Raw genomic sequence first — 20,066 nt, 5'->3', positions numbered from 1 at the left:
GACGGTCTAAATCCTCAACCATAACATTACCACAAATTGAAAAACTATTTTTGATCTCTAAACAAAAGTAGAATATTCTGAGTCATTTTCATCTTCTCTACAGTATATAAATTTAAGAGTACACCAATAGATCACTGGAGATCCATTCTGCCGGCCATTTGTGGAAGAATGAATTATCTGCTCGCCTGAGGCCCATCCCCAATCACTAGAACTGACTCCTTGTATGGCAAAGGGCAAGCACGTTTTACTGTATGGACACAGCTCTGCCTCAATCAGCCAGTGATACTATTGAAGTAATGCCATGTTGGAGAGCGAAAGGACCTCCTTGCTACAGATTCTCTGCTTCCATTGGAACAATCAGTTGTCTTTTAGGAGGCTGGAGATTGCAGAACTGCTGAGCATTGCGGGCATGCTATTTTGGCACTGAATTGTGTGGCAACAGTAGCAGGCTGCCCCCTCCCCCCCCCCCCCCACACACACACACACACACACTCAAGGGTTTTCGTTTTTAATGCAAACAACACATTTCACCTTATGTTTCAATACGTACATAATAAATAAATTTTAATCTTGAATCTTCAATCTCCTTTCTCATTTCTTTTGATTTCTCTGACAATTTCCAGTACATTTGATGTGTACATCAAAACCACCTTTCTAAGAGCCTTTCAAATTGCCGACATACCTCTGCCAATCTCGTCAAGGTTGCTCTGTCTTGCAGATAAAAGCTAATACCATATTCCGTACAAGTGACTATATCTGAGCAGAATGTAAAGCTTCTTACAGGCAGCGACAGGAACTGAAACCCTGATCACTGTTCGCTGATGCTGTAAAGCGTTATGCTAATTGCTAATTGCTGCTCACCCAGTAATGGAATTCAATTTGAAAAGATGTTTGTGAAGCCAGATCAAATTCAGTGCAATACTGGTTTAAAATAATGGAATATAATCTACTGTTAAACCAAGTCACAATCACAAAATGTAAGCATGTGAATGGATGAATTCAGAACAAATGGCAAATTTGAAAAATATCTCTGCAGTAATTTATTTACAAAGCAATGATATCTCATATAGCACTTGCTACAAATAGAAATGTATTCTCTTTCTGAAAATTAAGATTCCAAAAATTACCTGCAGGTGACATTTTCTCAATAAATTGGCCAGGATGTAGCACAATGCCTTGTAACTAAAGATAATTGTGATATGTTAATGCAAACTGGGACAGAGGTAAGACAGCAATGTTGAAGTAGTCTGAAGCACAAAATCCTTTAATTGCTAGGATTATGTTCTCTGAACCACAAAGGGAATTTAATCAATTCATGTCCAATGTCTATCTCTATCAATCATCAATACTTGGCTATTCTGTTTTGAATAATAAGTGTTCATGATTATAGTGTACATTAGACAAATAATCACTTCCTTTGCTTCATATATTGGGGGGGGGGGCACTTCATTGTGCACCTCCGTTCCATCTGTCAAAAGCAGAACTTCCCAATGGTAAGGTATTTTAATCCCCATTCCTATTCCCGTTCTGACATGTTGGTCCATAGCCTCCTCTTGGCTTAAGATGAGGCCATCCTCAGGGTGGAGGAGCAACACCTTATATTCCATCTGGTGGCAGGAATATTGATTTCTCCTTCCGGCAAAAAAATTCCTTCCCCCATCCCATTATTCTTTTCCCCACACTATCCTCATGCCTTTTTCCACCCCCTGGGTCCCCTCCTCCTTCCCTTTCTCCTATGGTTCATTCTCCTCTCCTATCAGATTCTTTCTTCTCCAGTCCTTTATCTTTCTAGCCCATCTGGCTTCACCTATCATCTTCTAGCTATCCTCCTTTCCCTCCCACCACCATTTTATTCTGACATCTGCCCCCTTCGTTTTCAGACTTGAAGAAGGGTCTCAGCCCCAGACATCGACTGTGTTTTCATTTCCATTGATGTTTCCTGGCCTGCTGATTTCCTTCAGCATTTTGTGTGTGTTGCTTTGGATTTCCAGCATCTGCAGACTTTCTCTTGTTTACTCATTTCCTTTACAGGTCTCAATATGCACTAAGGCTACATCTTGGGCACTAACCAAAAAAAATAAAATTCATTGTCTTTGGGATTGGTCTGTTTCCTGATTTAAGGAACTAAACTAATAATATCTATGGAGGTGCTTTGGAACTAATTGTGAGAATACAAGGAAGTAGAATTATGCACAAGAAAAGCCTACCAACAATTCCTGTGGATTGTTTCATATTTTAGAAGCACAGCTCTTTGACTGAAGGCTAATTAGAATGTTGCTCTGGATTTTCAGCATCTACAGAATCTCTTGTGTTTATAATTAGAATGTTATGCTTTTGTTTTAAAAGTTATTAGGTTTTGTGTCTCTCCAGAATTCCAATGCATTTGAAAAGTCTTGTTTAATTTGAGAGCCATGTCTTATGGTCACATGGACACGTCAATGTTCAAGTGGCCTTTAGTGGGATTATATGATACCTTTACAGAGCAGCATAAGTTGCACAAGAGAATCTGCAGATGCCAGAAATCTTGAGGAACACACATAATGTGCTGGAGGAACTCAAGAGGTCAGGCAGCGGAACTCAAGAGGTCAGGCAGCATCTATGGAGAGTAATAAACAGAATTTTTTTTTGGGCAAGATCCTTCTTCAGGACTGGAAAGGAAGGGGAAAACAGCCAGAATAAGAAGGAAGGTGTGGGGAGGGGAAGGAGTACAAGCAGGAAGGTGACATGTAAAACCGAGTGAGGGGGAAGGTGGGTGAGTGGAGGAGGAGGGTGATGAAGTCAAAAGCTTGGAGGTGATAGGTGGAAGAGATGAAGTGCTGAAGAAGGAGAGATCTGATTGGAGAGGAGAGCGAAAAGGTGCTCCTCCTTAGCTGTTGTGCTCATTACAATGAAAGTTAATAACGCTGGAGAAATAAATCAGTTTATTCTTCCCTCTGTCTCTCAGTAGCAGCATTGTATTTACAAGGATGCTGTCAGAACTTGAGGAGGTGGAAGTTATAGGGAGAAGTTAGACAGATTAGGGCTTTATTTTTTAGAGTGCATAAGATCATGAGGGGCAAAGATAAAGTGAATGCATTCAGTTTTTGGTGAATCAAAGGCACAGGTTTAAACCAGATTTCTGGTAAGAAGGTGACACGCTCGGTCACGGTCCATACAAAGATGCAATTGTTCATTCTTTATGTCTTTTTTATGATCAGAAGACACTGCTGGATATTAAGAATGTCAAGTACTGCAGGTCTACCCCATCAGTGAGTTGCTCGATAAAAGTGGAGTTGGACTTGTTGTATATTGTGTTGTCTCCTGCTAGAGTCATCTGAAAAGAAAGGCATTGGAGGCAATGCACGGTCCAACAAACGTTGCAGGTGATTGTCTTGGATGTTTCCCTTGTGATCACAACACCCTGTTGAACATTGGTAATGTAGAATACTGCAAGACTGGTTCACTGGTTCATTGGCGAGACCAACAGTGGGGGAGCCGTGTGGGGACCAGGCCTCGTGCCTCAGGGTTGCCTGCTGCAGTTGCCCAGGGGAAGAGACAACGGAGATGGTGTGGCACCGGGGGTGACCAGGCTGGTTTGGGCGCTGGCTCTTCCTGTTGATGCTGCCCTCCAGTGTTCACTCAGTGTAAGGCAAGCTGGATTGCCTCAAATGCGGCTGCACTAGCGCACGAATGTGGTTCCAGGGCAATCCTCCCATGCCATAATCTACAGGTCGTGACACTCAGGGACTTGGGCAATTTTTTTTGACTATGCTCTTCTGTGGTCGTAATTATATGTGCTATATGTGCCTGGTGTTGTATGTGATTCTGCTGGGACTGTGTTTTTCACCTTGGCCCTGGAGGGACATGTTGCTGTTTTCACGTGTATGGTTGAATAACAATTAAACTTGAAATGGGAAATGGGAAAGTTTTAATAGGAACCTAAGGGTCTTCTGTTTTACACAAAGAGTGGTATCTGTGTAGGATCATCTGCCAGAAGGAGTGGTTGAGGCAGGTGCAATAACCACTTTTATAAGACAGTTGGACAGCTATAGAAGGTTCTGGAAAGTGGGAGTAACTTGGTTGGTGCATCTTTATCAGCATGCGCCAGTTAGGCCTAAGGGCCTGTTTCATGCTATACAGTTCAAAGGTCAAATTAAATTTATTATCTAAGTATGTATACCACATACAACCTTGAGATTCATTTTTTTGCAGGGAGCCACAGGAAAACAAGGAAATACAGTAGAATCCACACAAAACCACACCAGACAAAGACCAACAAACATCCAATGTGCGAAAGAGGACAAATAGTGCAAGTAATAAGAAAAGAAGTAAACAAATAATGACAATGAGAACTTGAGCTGCGGAGTCCATGAACGCGAGTGCCCAGGCTGCGGAGTCAGCTCAGCTCTGAGGCAAGAGAAGCTGGTCCAATGGCTGCCAAACCTGGTGGCTCCGGAATCCTCCTAGATTCCAGAGGCATACAGGTTCAGGTTAGTAAGTTGTGGGCAGGCTATGTTGGTGCTAGAAGCGTGGCGACACTTGCGGGCTGCCCCAACAGTACCCTCACTGATTCAATTTGATGCAAATGATGCATTTCACTGTGTGTTTCAGTGTTTTGGTGTGCATGTGACAGAGTTAATTCTTCTAAAATCTTCTTCTTTTAAGTTCAGTTGGTTTGTTTTAGTAAACCTAGCCCTCTTGAATTTGGGTTTAATATCCACGGCTCCAGGAAGAATAATTGTGACTGATTTTGCACACATAGCTCCTGTTACACGTGTGAATGCCGGGATTTATGTCATTATCATTAATCATTAGCCATGTTGAAGCATTTCAGAATTTGTAAACAATCTCTTATGTTTAACCAGCTGAAATGTGCAAAATGATTAACCAATATTTGGCAGGAGCACTTGGATTCCTATTAGAACAATTCCATGAATTCCCTTGGCTGGGATAAACACACAAAGAATAAAATTTGATCGTGGCATGACTGTGCAATCAAGTGGACGTCAGTGAGTTAGACCAGCGGGAAGAGTTTAACAGGGAACAGTTTTTTCTTCAGCAGTTTGATCGAGGCACGTCTGCACAAGTGCCTGGAAGTCTGTGAGTTAGAACAGAAGGAAAAGTTTAAAAGGAGACAGTTTTTTCTTTAGCGGTTTAATTGAGGCACGGCTGCACACACGCATGGACGTCAGCGAGTTAGACCAGCGGGAAGTGTTTAAAAGGTTCACAAAGCAGGTGACAGAGCAAAGGTAGACAGAGTAGGAGGGCTTTGGCTCAATAGGGCTTCAGTGATAACAGGGTGAGGTGAGGTAAGTTACCTATGAGGAAGAGAAACAGGAAGTATGTCTGTGAAGCCGGTGTTCTGTACTGGGTGTCAGATGTGGGATGTCCAGGAGACTCCCAGCTTCCTGGACGGCCACACCTGCGCTAGGTGCATCGAGCTGCAGCTGCTTAGGGACTGAGTTAGAGTACTGGAGATGCAGCTGGATGACCTTTGCCTGGTCAGGGAAAATGAGGAGGTGATAGAGAGGAGCAATGGGCAGGTATTCACACCAGGGCCTTGGGAGACAGATAAGTGAGTAACAGTCAGGAGGGGGAAGGGCAAGAGTCAGATACTAGAGAGTACAACAGTAGCTGTCCCCTTAAAAATAGGTACTCCTGCTTGAGTACTGTTGGGGGAACAGCCTGCCTGGGGGAAGCAACAGTGGTCTCGCCTCTGGCACAGAGTCTGGCCCTGTGGCTCAGAAGGGTAGGGAAAGGAAGAAGACAGCAGTAATAGGGGACTCTATAGTTAGGGGGTCAAACAGGCGATTCTGTGGATGCAGGAAAGAAACACGGATGATAGTTTGCTTCCCAGGTGCCAGGGTCCAGAATGTTTCTGATCATGTCCACAATATCCTGAAGTGGGAAAGTGAACAGTCAGAGGTCGTGGTATATATTGGTACCAACGACATAGGTAGGAAAAAGGAGGAGGTCCTGATTACGGGGAGTTAGGAAAGAAGTTGAGAAGCAGGATTTCAAAGGGAGTCATCTCAGGATGTGTGGCTGAGTGATTGGAGCAGGGGGCAGGGATTAGGATTCCTGGATCATTGAGACCTCTTTTGGGACAGGCATGACCTGTATCAAAAGGACAGGTTGCACTTGAATCCAAGGGGGATCAATATCCTGGCAGGGAAGTTTGCTAAGGCTATTGGGGAGAGCTTAAACTAAAATAGCTGGGGGATGGGAACTGAACTGAAGAGACAGAGGAAGGGGCGGTTGGCTCACAAACAGAGAAAGCTTGGAGACAGTGCGAGAGGGAGGATAGGCAGGTGTTAGATAAGAGATGTGCTCTGACCAATAGTTTGAGATATGTCTATTTTAATGCAAGAAGCATCATGAACAGAGTGGTTGAGCTTAGAGCATGGATCACTTGGAGCTATGATGTTGTGGCCATTAGAGACTTGGATGGCTCAGGGACAGGAATGGTTACTTCGAGTACCAGGCTTTAGAGTTCCAGAAAGGACAGGGAGGGAGGCAAAAGACATGGGGGCATGGCACTGCTGATCAGAGATAATGTCATGGTTGCAGAAAAGGAGGAAGTTATGAAGGGATTGTCTACTGAGTCTCTGTGGGTGGAAGTTAGAAACAGGAAAGGGTCAATAACTCTACGGTGTGTTTTTTATAGACCACCCAACAGTAACAGGGATATCAAGGAGCAGACAGGGAGACAGATTCTGGAAAAGTGTAATAATAACAGGATTGTTATGGTGGGAGACGTTAATTTCCCAAATACTGATTGGCATCTCCTAGAGCAGGGGTCGGCAACCCGCGGCTCCGGAGCCGCAGGCGCCTCTTCCAACTCTGTGCAGCGGCTCCCTGTGGTTTTGGAAAATAAATGATGAGTATTTAATTAAAATGTATTTTATGTTAGTTTGTTAGTTTTTGAAATGTAATTCTAAATTTGAAGATTATGGTGATATTGTACAATCGAAATAAAACGTGTTTTTTGTCGCTATTAATATACATCACTACTGCCAATGCCTGACACCCATCAGTGAGCGATTTCTTTAATTTTTCGATCCAAGGTAGGGTCCAAATGGCTCTTTCAGTGGTAAAGGTTGCCGACCCCTGTCCTAGAGCAAGGGGTTTAGATGAGGTGGAGTTTATTAGGTGTATACAAGAAGGTTCCCTTACACAATATGTAAGAGGAGAGGTTGTACTTGATCTGGTATTGGGAAATGAACCTGGTTAGGTGTCAGATCTCTCAGTGGGACAGCATTTTGGAGATAGTGATCATAATTCTATCTCCTTTACCATAGCATTGGAGAGGGGTAGGAACAAGTTAGGAAAGTGTTTAATTTGAATAAGTGGCAATATGAAGCTATAGGCAGGAACTTGGAGGCATAAATTGGGAACAGATATTCTCAGGGAAATGTACGACAGAAATGTGGCAAATGTTCAGGGGATATGAACAGTTCAAATGTTCTGCATATGTATGTTCCAATGAGACAAGGAAAGGATGGTAGGGTATTGAAACTGTGGTGTACAAAGGCTGTTGAAAATCTAGTCAAGAAGAAAAGAAAAGCTAACGAAAGGTTCAAAAAACTAGGCTAGATCTAGAAGATTATAAGCCTAGCAGGAAGGAGCTTAACAACGAAATCAGGAGAGCCAGAAGAGGCCATGAGAAGGCCTTGGTAGGCAGGATTAAAGAAAACCCCAAGGCATTCTACAAGTATGTGAAGAGCAACAGGATAAGACGTAAGAGACCAATCAAGTATGACAGTGGAAAAGTGTGTATTGAACCGGAGGAGATAGCAGAGGTACTTACTGAATACTATGCTTCAGTATTCACTACGGAAAAAGATCTTGGCAGGACCTGTGGGAGGCAAGGGAAGAGATAGCTGAGCCTCTGGCAATGATCTTTGCATCATCAATGGGGACGGGAGAGGTTCCAGAGGACTGGAGGGTTGCAGATATTGTTCCCTTATTCAAGAAAGGGAGTTGAGGTAGCCCAGGAAATTATAGACCAGTGAGTAGGTTGATGGAGAAGATCTGAGAGGCAGGATTTATGAACATTTGGAGAGGCATAATATGATTAGAAATTGTCAGCATGGTTTTGTCAAAGGTAGGTCATGCCTCATGAACCTAACTGAATTTTTTGAGGATGTGACTAACCACATTGATGAAGGAAGAGCAGTGGATGTAGTGTATATGGATTTCAGCAAGGCATTTGATAAGGTACCCCATACAAGGCTTATTGAGAAAGTAAGGCAAAGAGCGGTTGTAGATGGGTCATATTCTGTGTGGAGGTCAATGACCAGTGGTGTGCCTCAGGGATCTGTTCTGGGACCCCTTCTCTTCGTGATTTTAATAAATGACCTGGATGAAGAAGTGAAGGGACCGGTTAGTAAATTTGCTGATGACACAAAGGTTGGAGGTGTTGTGGATAGTGTGGAGGGCTGTCAGAGGTTACAGAGGGACATTGATAGGATACAAAACTGGGCTGAGAAGTGGTAGATGGAGTTCAACCCAGATAAGTGTGAGGTGGTTCATTTTAGTAGGTGAAATATGATGGCAGAATACAGTATTAATGGTAAGACTCTTGGCAGTGTGGATGGTCAGAGGGATCTTGGAGTCTGAACCCACAGGACACTCAAAGCTGCTGAGCAGGTTGACTCTGTGGTTAAGAAGGCATACGGTGCATTGGCCTTCATCAACCGTGGGATTGAGTTTTGGAGCCGAGAGGTAATGTTACAGCTATATTGAATTGAATTGAATTGAACTGAATTTCGGTTTATTGTCATTTAGAAACCACAACTGCAATGCAATTAAAAAATGAAACAACGTTCCTCCAGAATGATATCACAAAAGCACACGACCAAACAGACTACACCAGAAAATCCACATAACGTTTGGCAATCCCCAAATCCAGAGTCTGGGAAGGCTGCTGCGTATTAATATCGTGCTACCATCTTAGTGTGTTTGTCCCCGGAAAGGAGCTCCAAATCCACCAGACAAAACAATACTACCCAGACACACCAAGTCAGGAGACCAACTCTACCACCCAACAAACCAAAAACTAAAGCTACAAGACCTACACAAAACCACACAGTTACATATAGTTACAACAGTGCAAACAATACCATAATTGATTAAAAAAAACAGACCATGGGCATATATCTCCCTGGTAAGACCCCACTTGGAGTACTATACTCAGTTCTTGTTACCTCACTACAGGAAGGATGTGGAAACTATAGAAAGGGTGAAGAGGAGATTTACAAGATGTTGTCTGGATTGGGGAGCCTGCCTTATGAGAATAGGTTGAGTGAACTCAGCATTTCCTCCTTGGAGAGACAGAAGATGAGAGGTGACTTGATAGAGGTGTATCAGATGATTGATTGTGTTGATAGTCATAGGCTTTTTCCCAGAGCAGAAACGGCTAACACTAGAGGGCACAGTTTTAAGGCGCTTGGAAATAGATACACAGATGTCAGGGGTAAGTTTTTTACACAGAGAGTGGTGAGTGTGTGGAATGGGCTGCCGGCAACGGTGGTGGAGGCAGATACGATAGGGTCTTTTAAGAGACTCCTGGACAAGTACATGAAGCTTAGAAAAATAGAGAGCTATGGGTAACCCTAGGTAATTTCTAAAGTAAGTACATGTTCGGCCTGTATTGTGCTGCAGGTTTTCTATGTTTTTATGTTCTATGTAAAATTTCACAGATCTCTAAAGAACACATGTTAGATAATACATATTAAATGCTGGAGGAACTCAGCAGGCCAGGTAGCATCTATGGAAAAGACTAAAAAGTCGATGTTTTCAGCTGAGACTCTTCACCAGGATTCAGCCCAAAACATCGACTGTGATAACGTGAAAAAAGCCATTTGCATTATCAACCAACACAGCCTACAAGTGTCACCCTACATTCCCATTATGCACCATCATAGCATTCCCACAATGCTCAGCAGAACAACACAGAACACATCAAGCAACAAAACAATCTTGACTGTCCATGTTTGGGCGGCAGGGAGGAAAGTCTCTGAAGGCCTCTGACCATCCAGACTCCAGGCTTCAGCCATCGAGCTTTGACTACCAGACTTCAGATTGTCCTTCAGGCTTTAATCTTCAGTTTTGACCCTCAGACTAGCCAACAACTGGACTCCAAGCTCCAGGCTCGAATTCTGGACATACTTAATCATCAGCTCTCGTGCCTTTTCATGGCTCCTGCTCACACAGATATCTGATCCTGCGACCCGTCAACCTGGGACGGCCCATTATTCATGGATGTCCTTTGCCACCCATCCACATCACTAGCTTTTGAGCACAGAGCAAAGGCCTAGATTCTGGATGTCTTTCAGTCCACGCACTTGTTGCTGGTTTTTAAGTGCAGAGCAGAAACTCTGGACATTTTTCTTCACCCATTCACATCACTGACCTTCGAGTGTAGGTATGTGTGTGCACATGTAATGAAAATCTGACCAGCTGCTGCACCATAGGAAGAGAGCATCATTTAATCAGCATTCACAAGAAAAACATAAGTTAAATATAAATTATACACTATTTTTACGAGAAAGGACTCAACTAGAACACAAAAAGTCCATTTTAGTGCAAAGTAATCAAAGAGGTCTTTGTTTTGCTAAACTGTAGTGATGAGGGTTTGCTGGTCATTTCAAGAACCGAGTGGCTGAAACGAAGTAACTCTATTGAACATGGTGGTGTGGGACTTCAGGCTTCTGTACCTCCTACTCAATGGTAACTGTGAGAAGGTGGCATGCCCCAGATGAATAAGGTCTGCGATGATGGACGTTACCTCCTTGGGGTAGCACCTCCTTTAGATACCACCAACAGTGGGGAGAGCTGTAGAATAAGACTTGGGTGGAGCTAAGAAGCAGCAACAGGCAAAGCACATTGGTGACAGTTGCTTTAAATTTAAAGTAAATTTATTATTAAAGTACACGTATGCCACCTTAAACAACCCTAAGATTCAATCGCTTGCAGGCATATCAATAAATCAGTAATAAAATAATAACTTTGTCAGAATCAATGAAAGACTGTACCAACTTGGGTGTTCAACCAGTGTGTAAAAGACACAAACTGTGCAAAAATAGAAGGAAATAAATAATAATAATAAATAAATAAATGATAAATATCAGGAACATGAGGTGAAGAGTCCTTGAAAGTGAGTCCATAGGTTGTGGAAACATTTCAATGATGGGGCAAGTGAAGTTATCACCTTTGATACAAGAGCCTGATGATTGAGGGGTAATAACTCTTCCTGAACCAGGAGGTGTGAGGCTTGAGGCTCCTGTAACACCTTCCTGAAGTGAGAAGAGAGCATGTCCTGGGTGGTGGGGACCTTGATGATAGATGCTGCTTTCCTGCGACAACGTTTCATGTAGATGTGCTCAATGATGGTGAGGGCTTTACCCGTGATGGACTGAGTCTTATCCACTACCGTTTTTGCAGGAGTTTCCATTCAAGGGCATTGGTGTTTCCATATCAGGCTGTGATGCAGCCAGACAATATACTCGCTACCAAACAGTTCACTGTAGAGTAATTGTTAATTATGGCATTATATAGGGCAGGATGGATGTGCAAATAAAAAAGGTAATACATTAATCATAGATGATTTCAATCTATTTATGAACTAGGTAAATCAAATTCAGATTCAGAATCAGATTTAAAATCACTGGCATATGTCATGAAATTTGTTAACTTAGCGGCAGCATTACAATGCAACACATGATAAATATACTAAAAAATAAGTAAATGAATTACAGTAAGTATATATATGTACATTAAAAAGTTAAATTAAAAATAGAACAAAAACAGAAATAATAAAAAAAATTGAGGTAGTGTTCATGGGTTCAATGTCAATTTAGGAATCAGATGGCAGAGGGGAAGAAACTGTCCCTGAATCGCTGAGTGTGTGCCTTCGGGCTCCTGTACTTTCTTCCTGATGGTAACAATGAGAAAGGGACATGTCCTAGGTGATGGGGGTCCTTAATAATGGACGCCAGCTTTCTGGGGCACCGCTCCGTGAAGATGTCTTGGTTACTACGGAGGCTAGTACCCATGATGGAGTTGACTAATTTTAGAACTTTCTGTAGCTTCTTTCGATTCTGTGCAGTAGTGCCCTGTTTGATACCAGACAGTGATGCAGCCAGTCAGAATGCTCCCCACAGTACATCTGTAGGAGTTTTCAAGTGTTTTAGGTGTCAATCCAAATCTCTTCAAGCTCCTAACAAATTATGGCCACTGTCTTGCCTTCCTTATTACTGGAATCACTGGAATACAGAAAAGATGATTACTACAGGAAGGATGTTGGAGAGGATGCAGAAGAGGTTTACCAGGATGCTGCCTGATTTGGGGGACGTGGTCTCGTGAAAGGCTGGATAAACAACCCAGAGGCTGGGTTGTTTTCTTGGGAGCGCCGGAGGCTGAGGGGAGATTTGATAGAGGTTTACAAGATTATGAGAGGCATAAATAGAGTAGGCAGGGAGAATCTGTTTCCCAGGGTTGAAATCACTAATTACCAAAGAGCATGCATTGAAGGAGTGGGGTGGGCATTGGTTCAAAGTAAGTTTTTTACACAGAGATTTGTGGATGCCTGGAATGCGCTGCCCGGTATGGTTGTAGAGGCAAATACATTGGAGGCTTTTAAGAGGTGTTTGGATAAGTATATGGATGAAAGGAAGATGGAGGGATTAGTGTTTGGGTGTTTTGATTTGGTTTTTATCTGGGGTTTGTCACAGCATTGTGGGCTGAATGGCCTGCCCCTGTGCTGTACTGTTCTATGTTCTATGTACATCATGGCATTGTGCAACTAAGCTGGGAACGGGTTACTTTAAATCTGGTATTGTGCAACGAGGAAGGTTTAAATAATAATCTTCTGGTAAATGAACCCCTAAGAAAAACTGATCATCAGATATTCAAAATTTATATTGTTTGAATGTAATTAAGTTTAATTATGTTATCAGTTTTGTCAATGCTAACTAAAGTATCTGTGAGGTACGAGTGACAGGATGGTTGTGGTAAAGTGGGAATTTATATTAAGAGTATCACACAGGCAGTAGTTTATATTAAATTATGATTTGCAATAAATCCACCTTTCTGACTTAACAGTGAATTTATTGAAACAAACAATTTTCTGAAGTGGACATAATGCTGGAATCAGGAGCAACACACCAAGACACTGGAGGAACTCAGTTGGTCAGGCAGTGTCTGTGGAGGGAAATCGATTTGATGTTTTGTATCAATGCTCTTTCATCTGAACTAAGACAAAGAAGAGAGATAGCCAGTGGTACGGTAGTGTCGCGGTTAGCACAGCACCTTACAGGCGACCGGGCTTCAAAAAGAGTTGTGTATCTTCTCCCCATGACAGCGTGGGTTTCCTCCCACTGTCAAAAGACATGTTGTTTGGTAGGTTAATTCATCGTTGTAAATGGTCCCATGGTTAAGCTAGGGTTAAATCAGGGGATCGCTGGGCAGTGAGGATCGAAGGGCCAGGATGGCCAGAAGGGCCTGTTCTGCACTGTATCTCAATAAATAAGAAAAAAAAATAAGAAGGGAACAGGTAGGGCAAGAGGTGTCAGGTGATAGGCAGATTCAGATGAGGAGGATCATAGGCAGATGAAGGAGAGGGAGAAGGGATGGAGTTAAAGATGATGGCACCTGACAGGAGAGGAAAGTGGAATTTGGAATACCAAATGGATGCTGAAAAGACATTTCTCCTAGATAAGGAGCCGAGTGCAAGGAGGGCTAATTTGAGAATGAGGGTTTGCCTGTTTTAGACAGACATTTCTTCCTTCAGTGGGTTGTGAATCTTTGGATGTTTATTTTCTTACCCCAGAAAGCTGTGGAGGTGGAGTCATTGAATATTTTCAAAGCAAAGATTAACAGATTACAATTGAAAGGATGTCTATGCGTTCACCACACCTTTAAACTATGAGATCCTCCCTCTCTATTTTCCACTTCTCCTCTAGGACATCCATAATGTCTACTTCTTCACTCAAACTTTCTTTCATCAATCCTAGCAACTTCTTATGTGTGGCAGGACTAAATTTTATTTGGGAGGATTCCTTCGAAATGCCATGGAACATTTAATTACACGAGACAGCCATGTATACTCAAAGGTCACTTTATTAGAGACCTCCTGTATCTAATAAAGTGACCACTGATGTGAGTTTGTGGTCTCCTGCTGCAGTAGCCCATGCATTTCAAGGTTCGATGTTTTGTGCATTCAGAGATACTGTTCTGCCACCACTTTTGTAATGCGTGGTTATTAGAGTTAGTGTCACCTTCCTGACAGCTAAACCAGTCTGGCCGTTCTCCTCTCACCTCTCTCATTTCACCCACAAAATAGCCACTTTTTTTTTTGTTTGTTTTTTTTTTGCCCCATTCTCTTTAAGCTCTAAAGATTGTCGTGCATGAAAATCTCAGGAGATCAGCAGTTTCTGAGATACTCAAACCACCCTGTCTGGCATCATGGTCAAGGTCACTTACATCACATTTCTTCCCCATTCTGATGTTTAGTCTGAACAACAGCTGAACCTCTTGACCATAACTGCATACTTTTACGCATTGAGTTGCTGCCACGTGATTGGTGGATTAAATATTTGCATTAATGTACAGGTGTACCTGATAAAGTGGCCACGAAGGGAAGATCGTTTACCTAATACCCTTTGTCGCATCCTGCTGCTTTTGTGAGGCAAAGGTTCTTTGGAAATTAAGAATGAGGCAGAGAATTTGTTGCTTATGATTGTTTTATTAAATGCTGCAAGAGGAAAGACTAGAAAGGAAGAACTGTGGGGGGAAACAGAGAAAAGAGAGAGTAAACAGACAGAGGGAAGAGCAGGGAGAACAGAGAGGACAAAGGTGATGTGGTCTTCTTTACCAGACTGCTAATAACAGTAAATTCCAATTGAAATTCCAGTGATATAATTAACCAAAGAAATGGCCAGTTTCAAGAAATGTGACACCAGATACTGAAATCAAAGTTTCCAGAAAACAAACAGACAGACAGACAGACAGACTTTATTGATCCCGAGGAAAATTGGGTTTCGTTACAGCCGCACCAACCAAGAATAGTGCAGAAATATAGCAATATAAACCCATAAATAATTAATTAATATTAAGTTAATCATGCCAATGGAAATAAATCCAGGACCAGCCTATTGGCTCAGGGTGTCTGACACTCCGAGGGAGGAGTTGTAAAGTTTGATGGCTACAGGCAGGAATGGCTTCCTATGACGCTCAGTGTTACATCTCGGTGGAATCAGTCTCTGGCTGATTGTCCATCTGTGCCTAACCAGTACATTATGGAGTGGATGGGAGTCAAAAGTACAGAAGCAACTGTAATCACTGAATAACTCACTGAACAATTATGTATATCGATGATTATATAAAATACAAACAAGCATAAAGAAAGTTAAACTACACAAGAATTAACAGTTCTACAGCCCAATCCAACACTTTACAGATTTGGCATAGAACAGACAAATCTCTTCAACAAGAGATAACTCCTAAAGGAGAATTATCAGTGGGCTGCTGCTCTCTGGAAGTTCTCATATAATCTGTTGGGTTTTGTGTTGTAGTCTAACAAAATCTAAAAACTGGGAAGACATTGCACTGAATAGATACACCTGGAGGAAATCTGTTCAAGAGGGAGAAGAAGTCCTGGAGAAGGGTCTCGGCCCAAAATATCAACTATTTAATCATCTCCTGACCTGCTGAGGTCCCCCATCAATTTGTGTATGTTGCTTTGGATTTCCAGCATCTGCAGAATGCCTTGTGTTCAAGAGGGAGCTGTGGTACATGAGAATGTGGTCTGCTGTGCCACAGAGAACAAGCAGCCGCTCTGAAAGGAGAAATTGAACAACTAAAAGACCCAACCACTAACCACAGCCATCATGTACTCTTGTCCGCACTACACCAGAATATGTGGATTCTGGATCGGCCTCTACAACCACCAGAGAACCCAACAATAGACCACCCCTTCGGAGGACTACACACTCAACTTGAGTGATCACACTACGTCTACTATTGTAGTCTAACATCTCAGGAGGGTAGGGTTATTAGGAGAGGTGGATGATTCCCATCAGTGAAGCTGGCTGCTGCGTCTTTGCTGTGTTCAGCCCTGTAATTGGCAGTAAGTGGCAGGTGTAGATTGTGAAATACATCAAAACAACGCTGAATAATTATAGCATCTAAGCCAGTGGGAGGAGAAAACAAAATTGCTAATGTGTAACCTAGTATTGAGAGCTGAAACATTTCATAATCTTGGGCCATTACCTGCTTCTTATTCCACAAAGCAATATACGGTCAGTGGCCACTTTATTAGGTACACCTGTACACCTGCATGTTAATGAAACTATCTAATCAGCCAATCACATGGCAGCAACTCACTGCATAAAAGCATGTAGATATGATCAAGAAGTTCAATTGTTGTTCAGACCAAAGGTCACAATGGGGAAGAAATGTAATTGACTTTGACTGTGAAATGATTGTTGGTGCCAGATGAGGTGGCTTGAGTATTTCAGAAACTGCTGATCTCCTGGGATTTTAACTCTCAACAGTCCCTGGAGCTTACAGAGAATGGAGCGAGAAACAAAAAAAACATCCAGTGAGCGGCAGTTCTGTGGATGAAAATGCCTCGTTAATGTGAGAGGTCGGAGGAGAATGGCCAGACTGGTTCAAGCTGACAGGAAGGTGACAGCAACTCAAGTAACCACGTGTTACAACAGTGGTGTGCAAAAGAGCATCTCTGAATGCACAACACGTCGGATCTAGAAGTGGATGGGCCACAGCAGCAGAAGGCCACACTGGGTTCCATTCCTGTACCTAATGAAGTAGCAACTGAGAATAACGCAGAATCAACAATAACAGGCTTGCTGTGCAATGTCAAACCAGAGAAGGTCAGAGAGTAGTAGCAAAACCACAGAATCAACGTTTTTAAGAACTTGGAGATGATAATTAAAGGACAAAAATGTGATCAAAGTATCTGGATATAACATGTACTTAACCACTCATAAGCACTGATTCCTATGAAGTTTGAAGAATGTATATTTATGGTCATTTGCTTTGATCTTTCACAGTGTTTCTTTCAAATTTAGTTCTCAAGTTGGACTGAAAAGGAGGAGCTCTTCAGAGCCAGAGGGAAGATAGGCAGAGCCCAGAGTATGGCAAGGAGCCAGCAGAAGATGTTTACTGCAGGAGTAAGCAGTTAAAAAGAACAGGCAACCAAGGACTTACCCAGAAGAAGATGGATGACTCAGAATCTCTTTCAACAGACCAGAGAAGACTGGATTCCCATCACAAGCCAGACCTCGGTTGTCCACTTTAAGCCCATAGGTCACAGCTATGCAATGCAATACTCAGGAAATGTGCACACTAGCTCTCTGGCATCTTCACTGAGACTGAAGACTAGGAGATTGTTCATCAAGAGAAGGACATCTTCAATACTTCACTCATCCAGGCTGCTGTCCCCACTTGCTTCTAATCAGCTACAATCAAATCTGTACCAAAGATTTCTACACCTTCAGAACTAACAAGACAAAGGAGAGGGTTATCGACCCCAGGAGAACTCATACTACTCACCCCACCCACTACTTACATCGGTGGCACAGCAGTTGCAAACTGCTTGTGTGTGGTGTGCAAACCAACCTCTCGTGGTTCCAGAACACATCCTGCAAAATCGGGACAGCTCACCAACACCTCTACTTTCGGAGGAGGCTGAAGTGAGCTGAACTTTGCACACCAATACTCACGTCTTTCTGCAGATGCGCAGTAAAGAGCATCCTAACAAGGTGCATGACTGCACGGTACAGAAACTGTATTGCGGTGGAACGGAAGGCTCTTCAGTGGGTAGTCAAACGCACTACTGAAACCAACCTACCCGCCATTAAGGAGATATATATACAAAAATCTGCTTGTAAAGGACCAGTAACATCATAAAGGATCCCACACACCCAGCTCGTGTCCCACTCACATCAGGGAAGTGGCTACATAGCATCCACGCCAGGACCACCAGACTCAAAAACAGTTGGTTTCTCTAAGCAGTAAGCCTGATCAACACCTCCACCCACTAACTCCACCACTACTTTATTATTTCCCATAAGTCACCTTATGTACAGCCCAGCATCACTTTTTGGGCATACAATCAATCTATCTATTAAAATGATTTTATATTTATTGTGTGTTTTTTTAGTATTGTGATTGTGTTCTTTACCTTTTCTGTGTTTTTTGTGTCGCATCAGATCTGTAGCAGAAATTATTTTGTTCTCCTTACACTTGTGTACTGGAAATAACTATAAGCAAACTTGAATCTTGCAAATGCCATTAGCGGTGGGATGGGGAGGGGGAGCATCGATGCTTCTGGTGCTGCTTGTGTGTGAGAGGGGGAGGGGGGCTTAGAGGTTCTGATATTGCTATCATTCATTCTTTGGGTTTCCTTGTTTCGTGGCTGTCTCTGTGAAGAGTACAAATTTCAGGCTGTATACTGCATACATGCTCTGAAATTAAATTGAACCATTTGAATTTATTTAAATCTTACATCCATCCCGCAATGTGAGGGGGGTAAAAATATCTGCATTATGACTCCATCACAATGTACAGACATGTGAATTTAAAAGTCTAATGGCTTGTAGAAAGAAGGTGTCCCAGGGCCTGTTGGTCTTGGCTTTAATGCTGCAGAACGGTTTGCCAGACAGAAGAAGCTGAAGCAGTTTATGCTTGGGGTGACTGGTGTCCTCGTTGATCTTCAAGGCTTCTTTACATACCTGCTGCTGTAAATGTCCTCAGTAGAGGTAAGTTCATATCTACAGATGCACTGGGCTGTCTGCACCACTCTATGCATGCCTAGCGATCAAGGTTGGTGTAGTTCCTGTACCAGGCGGTGATACAGCCAGTCAAGATGCTCTCAATGATGCCCTTTTAGAAGGTGTTGAGGATTTGGGGCTTCATGCTGAACTTCTACAGTCGTCTGAGGTGGAAGAGATGCTGGTGCGCTTTTTTTGGCCACAAAGTCAGTGTGTAGAGTTCCCGTAAGATCTTCGGTGATGTTTTTACCGAGACACTTGAAACTACTCACCCTCCCAACTGCAGACCCATTGATGTTAATTGGGCCGAGCCTGTCTCCGTTCCTCCTGTAATTCACAACTCTTTTGTTTTTTGGACACTGAGGTAGAGGTTGTTATCTTGGTCCCACTGTGTCAGTGTTAACCCCTCCTCTGTAGGGTGTCTCGTCGCCTCTAAAAATAAGGTCGATCAATATCATGTTATCTGCAAATTTGATCAGCAGATTAGAGCTGTGTGTGTGTGCATGTTACTTGACATGGTCAGCAATACGTACTTGACATGGAGTTGTGTTACTATCTACACGTTAGTTCCATCAGCAATATAGCCTGCTTTAATCGCAATAATATCACCCAGTTCTGTTGCTACTGTTCTGAAATGTTTATCTATGTGTTTATGTCTCTAGATATTTCCTGGCAACCTCCCATCTCAGTAGATAAACATGCTGTTCCAAACCCTGCTAATAACTGTTGATATCCGTGCTTATTGATCCAGAGTGACTCTGTCACTTTATATATCAGTACTGTGCAAAAGTCTTAGGCACAGATATATAGCCATGGTAACTGAGACTTTTGCACAGTCCTGTATCTATCAATATGGAGCAGAGAACGAGTTTTTAAATCTGGCAAAGGATGCTGGGAATGGTGAGGGTGGAGCACTGTGGGACAGGTGGTAGAGAAGGTGCACCAGGGGTGGGGGTTGGCGTGGGTGCAGACACATCCAGCCCTGAGACACCTGGCATGGTCATTTGATTCCAAACAATTGGTTTATTGATTATTTCAGAACGTCCCTTTTGTGCTTCCCACTCCCTCCTCTCTCCCTTCCCCACTTCCCAACCATGATTCCTCTCTCCCTGCCCCCTTCCCACTCTCAGTCCATAATAGAATCAGGTTTATCATCACTCACGTATGTCAGGAAACTTGTTTATTTTTTGTGGCATCAGTACAGTGCAATACATAAGATTACTACAGTATTGTGCAAATGTCTTAGACGCCTATGTGCCTAAGAGTTTTGCATGGTACTGTAGAACA

At 42.8% G+C, this 20,066-nt stretch overlaps 1 long non-coding RNA gene across 2 annotated transcripts; it reads left to right on the top strand.

Moving 5' to 3' along the window:
* The first annotated feature begins 7,065 nt into the window (after nt 1-7,065).
* LOC132382595 (uncharacterized) lies at nt 7,066-18,154 on the top strand. Of its 2 annotated transcripts, none has more exons than XR_009508414.1 (2): nt 7,066-8,706; nt 17,076-18,154. It is a non-coding gene; the product is annotated as an uncharacterized LOC132382595 (long non-coding RNA). The 2 variants fall into 2 exon arrangements; XR_009508413.1 differs by having other exon boundaries at nt 17,058-18,154.
* Nucleotides 18,155-20,066: the final 1,912 nt, after the last annotated feature.

This window comes from Hypanus sabinus, chromosome 28, assembly GCF_030144855.1.
Source record: "Hypanus sabinus isolate sHypSab1 chromosome 28, sHypSab1.hap1, whole genome shotgun sequence".
Classification (NCBI taxonomy): domain Eukaryota; kingdom Metazoa; phylum Chordata; class Chondrichthyes; order Myliobatiformes; family Dasyatidae; genus Hypanus; species Hypanus sabinus.
The sequence above is the reverse complement of the archived record's forward strand: the minus strand, read 5'-3'. Positions and strand labels throughout refer to the sequence as shown.